Source organism: Hyla sarda (genome assembly GCF_029499605.1).
Source record: "Hyla sarda isolate aHylSar1 chromosome 2 unlocalized genomic scaffold, aHylSar1.hap1 SUPER_2_unloc_8, whole genome shotgun sequence".
In the NCBI taxonomy this organism is placed as follows: Eukaryota; Metazoa; Chordata; class Amphibia; order Anura; family Hylidae; genus Hyla; species Hyla sarda.
This window is the reverse complement of record NW_026607615.1, coordinates 519620-537144: the sequence shown is the minus strand read 5'-3', so window position 1 is coordinate 537144 and position 17525 is coordinate 519620.

The following is a 17525-nucleotide window of genomic DNA, read 5'->3' as shown; positions in this document are numbered from 1 at the left end:
GGGTGACAGGGGGGGTGGATATGGGTGACGGGGGGTGGACATGGGTGACAGGGGGGTGGACATGGGTGACAGGGAGGGATTACATGGGTGACGGGGAGGGATTATATGGGTGACAGGGAGGGATTACATGGGTGACAGGGAGGGATTACATGGGTGACTGAGGGGGTGGACATGGGTGACTGAGGGGGTGGACATGGGTGACAGGGAGGGATTACATGGGTGACAGGGAGGGATTACATGGGTGACAGGGAGGGATTACATGGGTGACAGGGAGGGATTACATGGGTGACGGGGGGGTGGACATGGGTGACTGGGGGGGTGGACATGGGTGACAGGGAGGGTGGACATGGGTGACAGGGAGGGTGGAAATGGGTGACAGGGAGGGTGGACATGGGTGACGGGGGGTGGACATGGGTGACGGGGGGTGGACATGGGTGACTGGGGGGGTGGACATGGGTGACTTGGGGGGTGGACATGGGTGACTGGGGGGGTGCACATGGGTGACTGGAGGGTGGACATGGGTGACAGGGAGGGTGGACATGGATGACAGGGGGGGATTACATGGGTTACATGGAGGGATTACATGGGTGACAGGGAGGGATTACATGGGTGATAGAGATGGACAGGGAGGTAAACAAGGCAGATATGGCTGACAGGGGGGGGTGGACATGGGTGATAGAGATGGACAGGGAGGTAAACAAGGCAGACGTGGCTGACAGGGGGGGGTGGACATGAGTGACGGGGTCGGGGGGGAGGGGTAGAGTGTGGACCTGGGTGACGGTGGGGGGATTTAGACAGGGTTGAGAAGGTGAACAGAGGAGTGGAAAGGGTACGGTACCTTAAGCAAGCCGGCCCGCACAGCTTGCAGTTCCACAGGAGGCACGGGAGTACGGCGCTGGTGCAGCTCGTTCCGCCCCAGGGCACCATATCCGGCTCACTGCGCCGCAAGGGAGAGGGGGACGGAGGGGGACACAGGAGACGGAGAGTGAAGGAGGGGGATGCGGGGGACACAGGGAACAGATGGGGAAGGAGGGGAACACGGGTCACGCGGCAGACGCAGGGGACGGAGGGGAACACAGGAAACGCAGGAGATAGAGGGGGACGCTGTGTGCGCAGTCTTCCCTTCCCCCCTGCGCCGTCAGGCCGGGGCGGGACATTTAAAAAAAAATAATAGTAAAAAATAAAAAAAATCACGGCAAAATCCAGCGGCACCACGGGCAGTGCTGAACGGCACACACGTGTGCCGCGGCACCGCGGTTGGGAATCACTGCTATATACTGACCCCCATATATATGAATGTATACTATATACTGACCACATATATATGAATGTATACTATATACTGACCCCCGTATATATGAATGTATACTATATACTGACCCCCATATATGAATGTATATTATATACTGACCCCCATATATATGAATGTATACTATATACTGACCCCCATATATATGAATGTATATTATATACTGAAACCCCATATATATGAATGTATACTATATACTGACCCCCATATATATGAATGTATATTATATACTGACCACATATATATGAATGTATACTATATACTGACCCCCGTATATATGAATGTATACTATATACTGACCCCCATATATGAATGTATATTATATACTGACCCCTATATATATGAATGTATACTATATACTGACCACATATATATGAATGTATACTATATACTGACCCCATATATATGAATGTATACTATATACTAACCCCCATATATGAATGTATACTATATACTGACCCCCATATATATGAATGTATACTTTATACTGACCCCATATATATGAATGTATACTATATACTGACCCCCATATATATGAATGTATACTATATACTGACCCCCATATATATGAATGTTTACTATATACTGACCACACATATGAATGTATACTATATACTGACCCCCATATATATGAATGTATACTATATACTGACCCCCATATATATGAATGTATACTATATACTGACCCCCATATATGAATGTATACTATATACTGACCACACATATGAATGTATACTATATACTGACCCCCATATATATGAATGTATACTATATACTGACCCCCATATATATGAATGTATACTATATACTGACCCCCATATATATGAATGTATACTATATATTGACCACATATATGAATGTTTACTATATACTTAGCAACCAATCAGATCGCTTCTTTCATTTTTGAATAGGCCTCTGAAAAATGAAAGAAGCAATTTGATTGGTTGCTATGGGCAACTCAGCAGCTTTTCCAGGAAAGTAAAGTTTAACCACAACACTGTAACACTGTCCACCCTGGGACTCGAACCAGTGACGGTTTCCCATCCCACTGTACTGCCGAGACGGTCCTGCTTATCTTACATGCAGTGAGATCCCCATAGACCACAATTAGCCTATTGGTTTTATTGGGCAAAAAATCACAGAGTTGATGCACTAGTCACAGTTCTCTATACCATTAATGAAGGGAGGGCTCAATATTCGCAAATTTGCGCATATGCGCACAAATTTTCACATATGCGCAAAAAAAGCGAATATTCGTAATTATGAATATATAGTGCTATATTTGCAATATTCGCAAATTCGCGAATATGCTATATTCGCGATTAAAATTTGAATTGCGAATATTCGTGAGCAACACTAGTCGCTGCAAATACAGTGAAGGAGTTTAAACATGCATGGGATAGGCATAAGGCTATCCTTCATATAAGATAGGGCCAGGGACTATTGATAGGATTCAGATTATTGGGCAGACTAGATGGGCCAATTGGTTCTTATCTGCCGACACATTCTATGTTTCTATACTGTATGGATATCAGAAAAATGGTTCCAAGCTCTTATTTCTTTATTAAATTCACTACTTTGGGGCAGGAAAGCACGAGAATGAAATATGTTTCTTTAACGTTAGCTGAGCACGATGGGGGTTGGGCACTTTTTTTTTTTTTTTAGGTACTTTTTAGCACTAAAATTGCAGACTATTATGAGAAGGAGGGAAAATGTAGTCCTATTTTTTCTCTCTAAGGGTATGTTCACACTACGGAATTCCCGCGGAAATCCACCGGCGGAATTCCGCAAGCCGAATTCCACGGGCGGAACTCCGAGAGCCGAATTCCGCGGTGTGAACTTAACATTAATGTGAATGGGTTTCCGCGAGAGCCGTTCACACTGCGGAATTTCAGCGCCACTGAAATTGTTCCGCCCAAAGAAAGAACATGTTCATTCTTTGCACGGAAGTCCGCGAGCACTGCATAGCTGTCAATAGTGACGGCTCAGTGCCGCCCGGTCCTACCGCCACCGCCGGCTGCCAGTCTGAATCTTCGCTCACTGAATTCAGCGAGCGGAGATTCCATTCACACACTGTAGTGTGAACATACCCTAATGGGTCGTTATAAGGATATTTTTGAGATTTTGGAAGCTGGGATACTCACTACACCCATGCATATCTAGATAATTAAGTATGGGAGGAACTTAAAAAATGTTTAAAATCACATGGAGATTTGACTTTACTTCATTATGGTCGAATAAAGCACTTAAAGAATTCCTTAAAATTAAAGATTCACTCTTTTGGATGAAAAGGGGCTTATTTATGTAAATCAATTATACGCTTTAGGTCAAATAAAGTCGTTTGAAGAGATAGCCCATAAGTGTGTGGGGGGAAGACAATCAGAAACATTGTTTTTAACAAATAAGTAACACAGATCATAAACCAATAAAAGGAGAGATTGGAGATTTCAGGGATTCTATATATAAGAAAAGTTTAATTAGACTATTTCCTTATGCGAAGTTGCTGTCTCGGCATGCTGGGAGTTGTGGTTCTGCAGCGGTTGGGGGTTCACAGCTTGAAGACCACTGCTATAGAGGGTGCAAATGTATCTGAGCCCTGGAACTCAAATAATGTGAAATATGAGATGATCAAAATGGAGCCCCTGCACTAATTACTTGGGTTCTGAGGTCTGTAAGGTCCATAGTAAAAACATCAGGTTCTGTCTATAGCAGATACTAAATCATGGCAGCTCAAAGAAACAAGCAGTCATTCTGACATGTCACATGTGATGTCATAGACAGCTGGAGGCCTGACATTCCACTGACAGCCGCCCGAGCCTTCAGTCAGTTCCAGTGCGATTAGTGAGAATAGTGAGATTAGCGTCTTCTTCTTCTACTTGTCTGAAATGGAGCTAAAAGGACTGGGGTTCGTCCCCCTCCTGTTGGCGTTTTGGTGTGCGGCCTGGCTTGCCACCAGCTACATCATGACGGTCGTCCTCGGCCATGCAGCCTCGCCACTGATGAGCATCAGGTAAGATAAACAAGCACATGATTCTTATTTCATGGGTTGGGAGTGAGGAAATATCCATAATAACATTGGTTTCTTTTCCTTCACAGTGACGTGGGAAATGTCTTTCCCGAAAGCATATTATTCAGAATTGGATTTATAGGGACGTCCATTGGCACTTTGGTACTAACCTTTCTTATTTATAAGTATATGGTTATGCATACTGAAGAGTTCAGGGGTCATCAGGTCCTGATCCAGAGGATCCTGCTGGCCATTGTGTGGGCCTCCTGTTTTTCCACAGCTGTTATGCATGTATTGTCCCCCGAAGAATATCCCAGGATACACTTTGTCAGCACGATAATTTCCATTACATGTGAAGCCTTATACTACCTTGGGCAGTCCATCCAGATGTATAAATTACCAGGAGCAAAAAAAGTCATCCACCATAGTAGATGCACCTGCTGTGGCCTGACTTTTGTCTGTGTAGTTTTCTATTTTGGATATGAAACATTAAAGGAATTATTCCATAATGATGAAGACTGGGACGAGATCCGTGAAATCCCCATCATAATCATCGAGTGGGTGATGCTTCTACTGATCCTGATAAACATCGTGACCTATTATTCCACCATGCAGAAGTTATTGTTGACCGTCTCCAGAAACAGCTGCACACTCTCTCTTAGAGTAAAAATTGATGACTTCGGGGTGTAGACCACCACGGGGGCCATCAAGTGGACTTCTGGGAGAGATACTGCACAGGACACGGAAAACATCTAAAGAAGAATAACTGGGGGACTACATATGGTGCCAGTAATCATGACACAATAATATGAGCTGGTGATATTACCTATACAAAAAAAAATAAAAAAAATAATAAAAAAATATTGGTGTGTGAAGTGTAATACCTAGTTAGAAAAACAGAATCAAATTCATCATTATAACCCCCCTCTGCATTACCCTGTTTATTATTTTTCAAGCAAGCACTTTGTTCTAATTCGTCCACTCTCTGGCGTGCTCCTTGTATAAGGGGTTTGGGATACCCTTTTTGTTTAAAACGATCCTCCAGGTTCTCTAGTTGTTGTAGGTATTTTTGTGTGGAAGAACAATTCCTTCGGATTCTTTTCATTTGACCTAATGGAATGTTCTTCTTCCATTATTTAAGATGGCAACTGTTAAAGTCGAGGTATCTGTTTGCATCCACCTCCTTAAAATAGTTGGCAGTATGCGAACAGCCATCCTGAATATAGATATTTAAATCCAGGAACTCACATTTTTTGGGGGGACTGATGCAGCGCTGCCTTTGGATATCTCTGGCTCTGCCATAGCGCTTTTTTTGAGGGGGCGTGTCGGCTGCCCCTTCGTCTGGTGGTCAACACTAGTGTTGCTCGCAAATATTCGCAATGCGCGAATTCGCGAATATTCGCCAATATAGCACTATATATTCGAAATTACGAATATTGTTTTTTTTTTTTTCACAATACACATCACAGTGATCATCCCTCTCTGCTTCCAGCTTGTGTGGTGTAAAGAAGGCTCTAATACTACTGTGTGAGACTGGCGTATGAATTTTCGCATATGGGAAAATTTGCTTATGCACATTTTCATTTATGCAAATTTTCGCATATGCAAAAATATTACGCGAATATTACGAATATGCGAATTTAGCGAATATATGACGAATATTTGTCCATATATACGCGAAATATCGCGAATTCGAATATGGCCTATGCTGCTCAACACTAGTCAACACGCGCTATCTGGCCAGCGAGCCAGGGCCCCGTACAGGAGATCACGGGGCCCCCCAGCAGTCGGACACCCCACAATCTGAAATGTATCCCCTATCCTTGGGATAGGGGATGTTTTTCAACACTGCACTACTCCTTTAATGGCCTCCAAAATGAAGTTCCTCTGATGTATGGGCATCAAGGGATCTTCCACTAAAAAAGATCACACAGCTTCCACTCCTCTGTCATGTGGGATGTTACTATATAATGAAGCAATATCTAGCGTTGCCCACATATAGTCCTCTTCCCGTATGATATCTTTCAATAGGGTTAATAAACGCCCATTTATCTCTGAGGTATGCTGGTAAAGACACCGCACATTTCTGTAACTGATGGTCTATATATTCAGATAAACATCTGGCAACTATCGGGCGACCAGGTGTTTTTTTTTTCGGTCTTTATGTACATTAGGTAGAAAATAAAAATAAGGTACATTTGGTTTGGGGTTAAATATATATCATGTTTTTCCCTCTTAAAGGGGTACTACGCACCAAGACATCTTATCCCCTCTCCAAAGGACCCCCGTGATCTCGGTTGCGGCACCCTGTTGTCATCACTGCACAGAGAATACAGGGGCCAGCACATCGGCATAGCCATTGACTGTCCTGGCATGCTGGGAGTTTTGCTACAGCTGGAACTCTTTTTATTAGAAAAATATAAAACTTTTACAAAACACAAATACAATGCTTAATCAGCTGAAACATAAGGATGAAAAAGTAACAAATATAAACTCTTTGTTACAGAATAAAAGGACCTACCTAACCAACCAGCCCAGCTTAACTCAACTACCAAATAATGCCTGATACTACTAATTCTTACCTATTATCCTTCCAAACACACACACATACACACACACATTAATTACCAACAAAACATAAATATAGCTTTCCTTAATTAAGTTTTAACTGAAAACATCCGAATAGGAAACTTATCCCCACATACCATACACAAAATGCATTAAACAAAAATAAATAGGGCTAACTGCCATAAAAATAATAAGGAAATAAATAAAATAATTCCATCTTGGAAATACCATTAATTTTACACACAGACAACAACCAATACTCACAATACATATTAGATCATAACAACGAAAAAAATAAAAAAATAAAATAAAGTTAAAAAAAATAAAAAAAATTATAATAAAAAGAGGGCTTATTGCCATAACTAAAAATAATTCCAACTTGGAAATTTCATTTATTTATTTATTTTTTCCCCTTTCTCCTTTCCCTTCTCTTTAAACTATAGTAACACACACATGCATGGATACATTACCATAAGGGGGAAAAAATAAACACAATAATATCAACTAAAAGCTGGTCCGACTGCCTTTACCCAACAATGAGGTATAACACTATACAAAAATACATAAAACTATTTATACTTATGAAATACATGTAAACAAGAATAAAACCTAAAGAAAAATAACCTACACTATGAACTCTCCCATCACCCACACCACTCCCACTGGACATGGTCAGAGTTCGTGTATCACAGTGTTTTTTTATTTTTTTTTTACTGAAACAGTCATTGTCCATAAACTGACCCAAGTCAGACCCAAAGCATCACCCCCTCCCCCCAACAACCCCCACCCAACTTAAAATTAATCCCCCCCCCCACTATTATTAACTAACTCAACAATGTACTAATTCACTACAACCACAGAAATAATATGAAAAACAAAGTAATACAGTACTTCAAACCCCCACCAGGCCCAAGATTGGTTGCCTGCAAGCCCTTTACATTCAAATTACAGAAAACAAAACAAAAAGCTAGAGTGACATGCATAGCCCACCACCAGGAAGAAGGATGGCAATCCTGATAAAACTAAGTTTCAAAATGCTTACCCTATGAACCTTACTTCTAACCCTATCGCTATCCCTTCATAAAACTGACCCTATACTCACCCTAACATCTATATACTGTCCCTAACCAAAATTAAGGTACATCAAAAGAAAACCCTCTCCACAGGAGAGAAGCCCTACTGGTACCAAGACTGCCATACTCCAAAGACCTGATCTTCCCGAGGTCACCAGTGATGTTCCTACATACCTCCACCTCGGAGAGGACTTTCTGTTGGGTCGATACTAAGCACCGTGCATTCCACGTGTAGTACCTAACCACTAAGCTAACTAAGAATAAAGTGCCCCGATCACGGCCACCCAGGTTCCTGAATGCCCCATAAGCCCACTCCGGATAGGAAAGGCCGGCAAGTTGACTCCAGCCGATGGAAGCACCCACCCTGTTGTAAACCCCTATATTAAAGGGACAATGAAGCAGGAAGTGGTCCATGCTTTCCAGCGTGTCCCCGTACTCTTCTCGGGGACATCCCCGGTCATCAGAGTTCCTGTACTTCAGGTTGTCCCTCACATATAGCTTCCCCTGAAAGCAGCGCCAGGCCAAGTCCCAAAACTTCTGGGGGATCCTTTTCATATTTAAAAGATGCAATCCCACCGTCAGATCCCGACCTGGGCAGTCCCTGAGCGCCAGAGGCTTCTGGAAGTGGGTCAACAGAACCCGTTTGTCAAGGAACTGCCTTGACTGGGTCCTGATCTCCCACACTCCCAGACCCCACCGACGTATCGCCTTCAGAGTCGGGGTAGCGTAAGCCGGAAGATATCCATGTGGTGTACGGAGGTCCTTCACTTGCCCTCCTGTCTCCCATTCCTGGAAGAAAGGCCGAAACCATTCCCTGCAGGAGAGTACCCACGGAGGAGCCCTCTCTGACCAGAGGTTTGCAATGTTGGCTTTCAAGAAGGTGTTCGTTAAGAACACCACAGGGTTTACCATAGATAAACCCCCTAGTCTCCTCGTGCGGTACGTAACCTCCCTCTTGACTAGGTTCAACCTGTTCCCCCATAACAGTTGGAAAAACAGGCTGTAGACCCTAGTGTAGTAAGCCTCTGGTAAAATACATACGCTGCCCAGATAGATAAACAAGGGGAGCAGGTACGATTTGATCAGGTGTACCCTTTCCCTGAGGGTCATAGACCAACCCTTCCACTGGTCCACCCTCTGAGTGGCATCCTGGAGCTTACCATCCCAGTTTTTGGTGGGATAATCATCCTGGCCGAATGTGATGCCCAAAACTTTTGCTGAGTCTTGGGGCCCTGGAAGGGTGTCCGGGAGATCAAACGTGGGGTCTCCCCCTCCCAGCCAGAGACTCTCACACTTATCCTGGTTGATCTTAGACCCGGATGCCTCCGAGTAGCGGTCCACTTCCGACATCACCACATCGGCCTCCTCTCTCGAGGAGAGGAAAATGGTGACATCATCAGCGTACGCCACCACTCTCTGGGCGACACCCGGCTCCGCCAGAATCATCCTGACTCCCGCCAATGGTCCGCAACTCACCCTCCTAAGGAAGGGATCGATCGCAAATACATATAAGAGCGGGCTCAAAGGACAACCCTGACGGACTCCAGACCCCACCTCAAAGAGCGGCCAGACCACCCGTTCACCAGCGGGAAACTCTCTGCCCCTGCATACAAGATCTTAAGCCAATTAACAAAAGTACACGGTAAGCCATATCTCAGGAGGACGGACCAGAGGTAGTCATGGTTCACTCGATCAAATGCTTTGGCCTGATCCAAGGAAAAGTAAGTACCCCTTCCAGAGACCCGCACTACTCCGCTCCACTGCCTCCCTGACACTGAGGACAGCACTTAAGGTGCTTCGGCCTGGAACAGAGCAGTGCTGAGCCCCCGAAAGGAGCCGGGGTGCAAACTTCACCAGCCGATTAAACAGTATCTTGGCCAGAAGCTTCCTGTCTGTAGGTGCGAGTAGAAGGATCTGACGACCTCCAGGATCCCTGATCTGGACCGATTCAGAGATCCCGTACTATCAATCAGTCCTGAGACTACTTTACTACTCACTGACATCTTGCAGTTCCTGTAAGGGTCGGGCGAGCGGTACTTCCCGTAATCCCTCTCAAAAACCAAAGATGCTTGCCTATCGTACTGACACCTCATCAGCAAGGACTTCACTCTGGAGATATCCTCTCGGCTACCTCCAGTCGAGACGAGAAGCTCGAGTTTCCTCCTCAGTCCCTGATACAGGCGATACCTGTTTAGGGACCTGAGGCTCGAGAGCTGGCGGAAGAACCCCGCAACCTGCTTCTTGAATATCTCCCACCACTCAGACTTACTACTACAAAAGTCCAGTAAAGGTACCTGACTTTGAAGAAAATCCTCAAAGGACTGTCTTATCTCTGTTTCCTCCAGGAGGGACAAATTCAGCTTCCAATAACCTTTTCCCATCCGGGGGGTCTCTGAAACATTCAGGGAAAACAAAATCATACAGTGGTCGGAGAACTCCACCTCAACCACGGACACTGCGGAAGAGACGGCTTCCTCCTTTAAATAAAACCTGTCTATCCTAGACCTGCTGCTACCTCGATGAAAGGTGAAACCCGCGTGGCCTGAGGGGCTCCGGATGTGGGCATCCTCTAGGCGAGCTTCCCTGACTATATTACTAAGGGCCACACAGTCATAAGCCAGCCGATCATTGGAACCTCTCCTATCTTGGGACCTCGTGACATTATTGAAGTCCCCTCCAAAGATCACTTGCCGGCTAGTAAAAAGAAAGGGTTTAATCCTCATAAAGAGATCCTTACGGCCCCACTTTGTTTGTGGGGTGTAGATGTTAATGAGCCGGAGCTCTTGTCCCTTCATGAAGACATCTAAGATCAGGCACCTCCCCATTTCTAACTCAATGACCCGTCTGCATTCGACCGGAGCGGTAAAAAGGACCGCCACCCCACTATACGGCTCAGCCACAAGAGACCAGTGGGAGGGGCCGCGCCTCCACTCTCTTCTGGCTTTCACCAGAGAGGCTAGATCTGACAACCTGGTCTCCTGTAAAAAGAAAATGTCGGCTTCAACACGGCCGAGAAAATCAAAGGCTGCGAATCTAGCCGTATCAGACTTTATACTGGCACAATTAATAGATGCCAGCGTCAATGGGGTGAGTGCTGCCATCCTGGGTAATTGAGTTAGACGGCCTTACCCATTATTTTTTCTTGCCCTTCTTCTTCACCGCCTCATCCCCTGAAGAAGAAGGAGCATTCTTACTTTCTTTAGATCTCTTTTTTGACTCAGACTGATCCATCTGGCTCCCATCTCCATCTGGCCCTGAGTTAGCCCTGCCCTCCGAGGAAGATGCCTCAACAGGACAGGACCCAGTTCCCCCTGGAGGCTCCAATCCCTCAGGCACCCCATCCTCGCCACCCCCCTCCAATGAGGGGGAGGAGATGGTATCAAGGACAAGGTACCTGTTCGATAGGTCAATCAGAAGGGGGGCAGGTAAGCTTCCTTTTAGGACCTGGCCTTTAGCACCTGAAATAGAGGACTGAGACTTCCCCTTTACAACTTTTTTGCCCTTGTCTTTTTTCGGCCTTTCCCTCCCCTCCTCATCCACACTTTTATAGTGGGAGGAATCAGAAAAGATCAGCCTCTTTGCCTTCCTCTTCGCGAATCCTCCTAATCTCCTCATCCAACACACCATCCCCCAGGGTCTCAGCAACATCTGGGCTAGTGACAGGAGCAGGGCCAGGAGCTACCCCCGCCACCTGAGAACTCTCCAGCTCCCTGCTCCTTCTGCGGTTTTCCTCTCGCCTTAGTTTGGCAGGCCCCTTCTTGCTCTTCATTAACCCTTTTGCTCCTTCACCCATGCCCGTACCCTCCCCAGCCGGGGCAACCCTAAAGCTCTCCCCAGCTGGAGCGGCCACCAAACGGGAAAAGGCGCTGGGGCAACGCTTGAAAGGGTGTCCTAGGACAACACACAGATGACACCGGATCTGCCCACAGGATGCAGCCAAATGACCAGCCCCACCACAAAAAGCGCAAACTTGCACAGTGCAGGCTGCGCTAAAATGGGTAGGACTACCACACCTGTGGCAGACTTTAGGCTGCCCCTGGTAGAAGACTTGGATTCTGTCACGTCCGAGTAAGGCTGCCGATGGGATGTGGGCAACTGTGCTCCCTGAACGCCTAAGTTTGACGGAAAACGTCCAGGCCCCAGACCAGATCCCGTGCTCATCAAGATTTTTCTTGGGCATGTCCGTCACATCCCCATAACGACCGAGCCAGGTCATGATGTCGTAGCAAGACAGCGACTCGTTACGGGTCAAAACGGTCACTCTCTTGGTTTGGTTCTGCCGGGATATCGCTTTTACAGCGAAATCCCGCCAGCCGGGCTCGTTCTTCACCATCTCGTAATTCGACCAGAAAAGTTCAAGACCCTCTGGCCGAACAAAGCTGATGTCGAACTCAGAAGAACCATAGGGGTGAATCAGGGCAAAGATGTCACTCGCCCTGAACTCCATCTGAAGGAGGAGCTCAACCACCCTTGCCCGGGGCGGGCACGCTGTCACGATGCCGGCTGGCAGGTAGTGGATCCTCTGTGCCAGAGAGGGATTGGCGTGGACCGTGCTAGTGGATCGGTTCTAAGTCACTACTGGTTTTCACCAGAGCCCGCCGCAAAGCGGGATGGTCTTGCTGCGGCGGTAGTGACCAGGTCGTATCCACTAGCAACGGCTCAACCTCTCTGACTGCTGAAGATAGGCGCGGTACAAGGGAGTAGACAGAAGCAAGGTCGGACGTAGCAGAAGGTCGGGGCAGGCAGCAAGGATCGTAGTCAGGGGCAACGGCAGGAGGTCTGGAACACAGGCTAGGAACACACAAGGAAACGCTTTCACTGGCACAATGGCAACAAGATCCGGCGAGGGAGTGCAGGGGAAGTGAGGTATAAATAAGGAGTGCACAGGTGAACACACTAATTAGAACCACTGCGCCAATCAGCGGCGAAGTGGCCCTTTAAATCGCAAAGACCCGGCGCGCGCGCGCCCTAGGGAGCGGGGCCGCGCGCGCCGGGACAGGACCGACGGAGAGCGAGTCAGGTACGGGAGCCGGGGTGCGCATCGCGAGCGGGCGCCACCCGCATCGCGAATCGCATCCCGGCTGGAGGCGGTATCGCAGCGCCCCGGGTCAGTGGATCTGACCGGAGCGCTGCAGTGACGAGAGTGTAGCGAGCGCTCCGGGGAGGAGCGGGGACCCGGAGCGCTCGGCGTAACAGTACCCCCCCCCTTGGGTCTCCCCCTCTTCTTAGAGCCTGAGAACCTGAGGACCAGACTTTTGTCTAGAATATTGTCCTCAGGTTCCCAGGATCTCTCTTCTGGACCACAACCCTCCCAATCAACTAAAAAAAAAGTTTTCCCTCTGACCTTCTTGGATGCCAGAATCTCTTTGACGGAGAAGATGTCCGAGGAGCCGGAAACAGGAGTGGGGGAAACAAGTTTGGGAGAGAAACGGTTGATGATAAGTGGTTTAAGAAGAGAAACGTGAAAGGCATTAGGGATACGAAGAGAAGGAGGAAGAAGAAGTTTGTAAGAGACAGGATTAATCTGGCACAAAATTTTGAAAGGACCAAGATAGCGTGGTCCCAACTTGTAGCTAGGGACACGGAAGCGGACATATTTAGCGGAGAGCCATACCTTGTCTCCAGGAGAAAAAATGGGAGGAGCTCTTCTTTTCTTATCAGCAAACTTCTTCATGCGTGATGAAGCCTGTAAGAGAGAATTTTGGGTCTCTCTCCATATGGTGGAAAGATCACGAGAAATTTCATCCACAGCGGGCAGACCAGAGGGCAAGGGGGTAGGGAGGGGAGGAAGAGGGTGACGGCCGTACACCACGAAAAATGGGGATTTGGAGGAAGATTCAGAGACTCTGAAGTTATACGAGAATTCGGCCCATGGTAGAAGATCTGCCCAATCATCCTGGCGGGAGGAAACAAAATGTCGTAAATAATCACCCAAGACCTGGTTAATTCTTTCTACTTGTCCATTGGATTGAGGATGATATGCAGAAGAAAAGTTTAATTTAATCTTGAGTTGTTTACAGAGAGCCCTCCAGAATTTTGACACGAATTGGGCGCCTCTATCCGAGACGATCTGCGTGGGCAACCCGTGAAGACGAAAAATGTGTACAAAAAATTGTTTAGCCAACTGAGGCGCTGAAGGAAGACCAGGAAGAGGGATGAAATGTGCCATTTTGGAGAATCGATCAACGACCACCCAAACAACAGTGTTGCCACGGGATGGGGGTAAGTCTGTAATAAAATCCATACCAATCAGAGACCAAGGCTGTTCGGGGACAGGCAGAGGATGAAGAAAACCAGCGGGCTTCTGGCGAGGAGTCTTATCCCGGGCACAGACAGTGCAGGCTCGCACAAAGTCCACGACATCCGTCTCCAGAGTCGGCCACCAATAGAAGCGAGAGATGAGTTGCACAGATTTCTTGATGCCTGCATGACCTGCGAGATGGGAGGAGTGACCCCATTTGAGGATTCCGAGGCGTTGGCGTGGAGAGACGAAGGTCTTTCCTGGAGGAGTTTGCCTGATGGAGGCTGGAGAAGTGGAAATCAGGCAGTCAGGAGGAATGATGTGTTGCGGAGAGAGTTCAACTTCCGAAGCATCCGAGGAACGAGAGAGAGCATCGGCCCTAATGTTCTTATCGGCAGGCCGAAAGTGAATTTCAAAATTAAATCGGGCAAAGAACAGAGACCACCTGGCCTGGCGAGGATTCAGCCGTTGGGCAGACTGGAGATAGGAGAGGTTCTTGTGATCGGTGTAAATAATAACTGGAAATCTTGATCCCTCCAGCAGATGCCTCCATTCCTCAAGTGCTAATTTAATGGCTAGAAGCTCTCGATCCCCGATGGAGTAGTTCCTCTCCGCCGGAGAGAAGGTCCTAGAAAAAAAACCACAAGTAACAGCATGCCCGGAAGAATTTTTTTGTAGAAGGACCGCTCCAGCTCCTACAGAGGAGGCATCAACCTCCAATAGGAAGGGTTTAGATGGGTCAGGTCTGGAGAGCACGGGAGCCGAAGAAAAGGCAGACTTGAGCCGTTTAAAGGCGTCTTCCGCTTGAGGAGGCCAAGACTTGGGATTGGCATTTTTTTTGGTTAAAGCCACGATAGGAGCCACACCGGTAGAAAAATGTGGAATAAATTGCCTGTAATAATTGGCGAACCCCAAAAAACGTTGGATAGCACGGAGTCCGGAGGGGCGTGGCCAATCTAAGACGGCAGAGAGTTTGTCTGGATCCATTTGTAGTCCCTGGCCAGAGACCAAGTATCCTAGGAAAGGAAGAGATTGGCATTCAAACAGACATTTCTCTATCTTGGCATAAAGTTGATTGTCACGAAGTCTCTGAAGAACCATACGGACATGCTGGCGGTGTTCTTCTAGATTGGCAGAAAAAATCAGGATATCGTCCAGATATACAACAACACAGGAGTATAAGAGATCACGAAAAATTTCATTAACAAAGTCTTGGAAGACGGCAGGGGCGTTGCACAGGCCAAAGGGCATGACCAGATACTCAAAGTGTCCATCTCTAGTGTTAAATGCCGTTTTCCATTCATCCCCCTCTCTGATGCGGATGAGATTATAAGCACCTCTTAAGTCCAGTTTGGTAAAAATGTGGGCACCTTGGAGGCGATCAAAGAGTTCAGAGATGAGGGGTAGGGGGTAGCGGTTCTTTACCGTGATTTTATTAAGACCGCGGTAGTCAATGCAAGGACGTAGAGAGCCATCTTTTTTGGACACAAAGAAAAATCCGGCTCCGGCAGGAGAGGAGGATTTACGGATAAAGCCCTTTTTTAAATTTTCCTGGATGTACTCAGACATAGCAAGAGTCTCTGGGGCGGACAGAGGATAAATTCTGCCCCGGGGTGGAGTAGTGCCCGGGAGGAGGTCAATAGGACAATCATAAGGCCTGTGAGGAGGTAGAGTCTCAGCTTGTTTTTTGCAAAAAACATCCGCAAAGTCCATATAGGCCTTAGGGAGACCGGTTACAGGGGGAACCACAGAGTCACGGCAAGGGGTACTGGGAACCGGTTTTAGGCAGTCCTTGAAACAAGAGGGCCCCCAACTCTTGATCTCCCCAGTGGACCAATCCAGGGTTGGGGAATGGAGTTGAAGCCAGGGTAGTCCAAGGAGAATTTCGGAAGTGCAATTGGGGAGGACCAAAAATTCAATCTTCTCGTGATGAGGTCCGATGCACATTAGAAGGGGCTCCGTGCGGAAACGTATGGTACAGTCCAATCTTTCATTGTTTACACAATTGATGTAGAGGGGTCTGGCGACACTGGTCACCGGGATGTTGAACCTGTTGACGAGAGTGGCCAAAATAAAATTTCCTGCAGATCCGGAATCCAAGAAGGCCATAGTAGAGAAGGAGAAGGCAGAGGCAGATATCCGCACAGGCACAGTAAGACGTGGAGAAGCAGAGTAGACATCAAGGACTGTCTCACCTTTGTGCGGAGTCAGCGTACGTCTTTCCAGGCGGGGAGGACGGATAGGACAATCCTTCAGGAAGTGTTCGGTACTGGCACAGTACAGGCAGAGATTCTCCATGCGGCGTCGTGTCCTCTCTTGAGGTGTCAGGCGAGACCGGTCGACCTGCATAGCCTCCACGGCGGGAGGCACAGGAACGGATTGCAGGGGACCAGAGGAGAGAGGAGCCGGGGAGAAAAAACGCCTCGTGCGAACAAAGTCCATATCCTGGCGGAGCTCCTGACGCCTTTCGGAAAAACGCATGTCAATGCGAGTGGCTAGATGAATGAGTTCATGTAGGTTAGCAGGGATTTCTCGTGCGGCCAGAACATCTTTAATGTTGCTGGATAGGCCTTTTTTAAAGGTCGCGCAGAGGGCCTCATTATTCCAGGATAATTCTGAAGCAAGAGTACGGAATTGTACGGCGTACTCGCCAACGGAAGAATTACCCTGGACCAGGTTCAACAGGGCAGTCTCAGCAGAAGAGGCTCGGGCAGGTTCCTCAAAGACACTTCGAATTTCCGAGAAGAAGGAGTGTATAGAGGCAGTGACGGGGTCATTGCGGTCCCAGAGCGGTGTGGCCCATGACAGAGCTTTTCCAGACAGAAGGCTGACTACGAAAGCCACCTTAGACCTTTCAGTAGGAAACTGGTCCGACATCATCTCCAAGTGCAGGGAACATTGGGAAAGAAAGCCACGGCAGAATTTAGAGTCCCCATCAAATTTATCCGGCAAGGATAGTCGTAGACCAGAAGCGGCCACTCGCTGCGGAGGAGGTGCAGGAGCTGGCGGAGGAGATGATTGCTGAAGCTGTGGTAGTAGCTGCTGTAGCATCACGGTCAGTTGAGACAGCTGTTGGCCTTGTTGCGCTATCTGTTGTGACTGCTGGGCGACCACCGTGGTGAGGTCGGCGACAACTGGCAGAGGAACTTCAGCGGGATCCATGGCCGGATCTACTGTCACGATGCCGGCTGGCAGGTAGTGGATCCTCTGTGCCAGAGAGGGATTGGCGTGGACCGTGCTAGTGGATCGGTTCTAAGTCACTACTGGTTTTCACCAGAGCCCGCCGCAAAGCGGGATGGTCTTGCTGCGGCGGTAGTGACCAGGTCG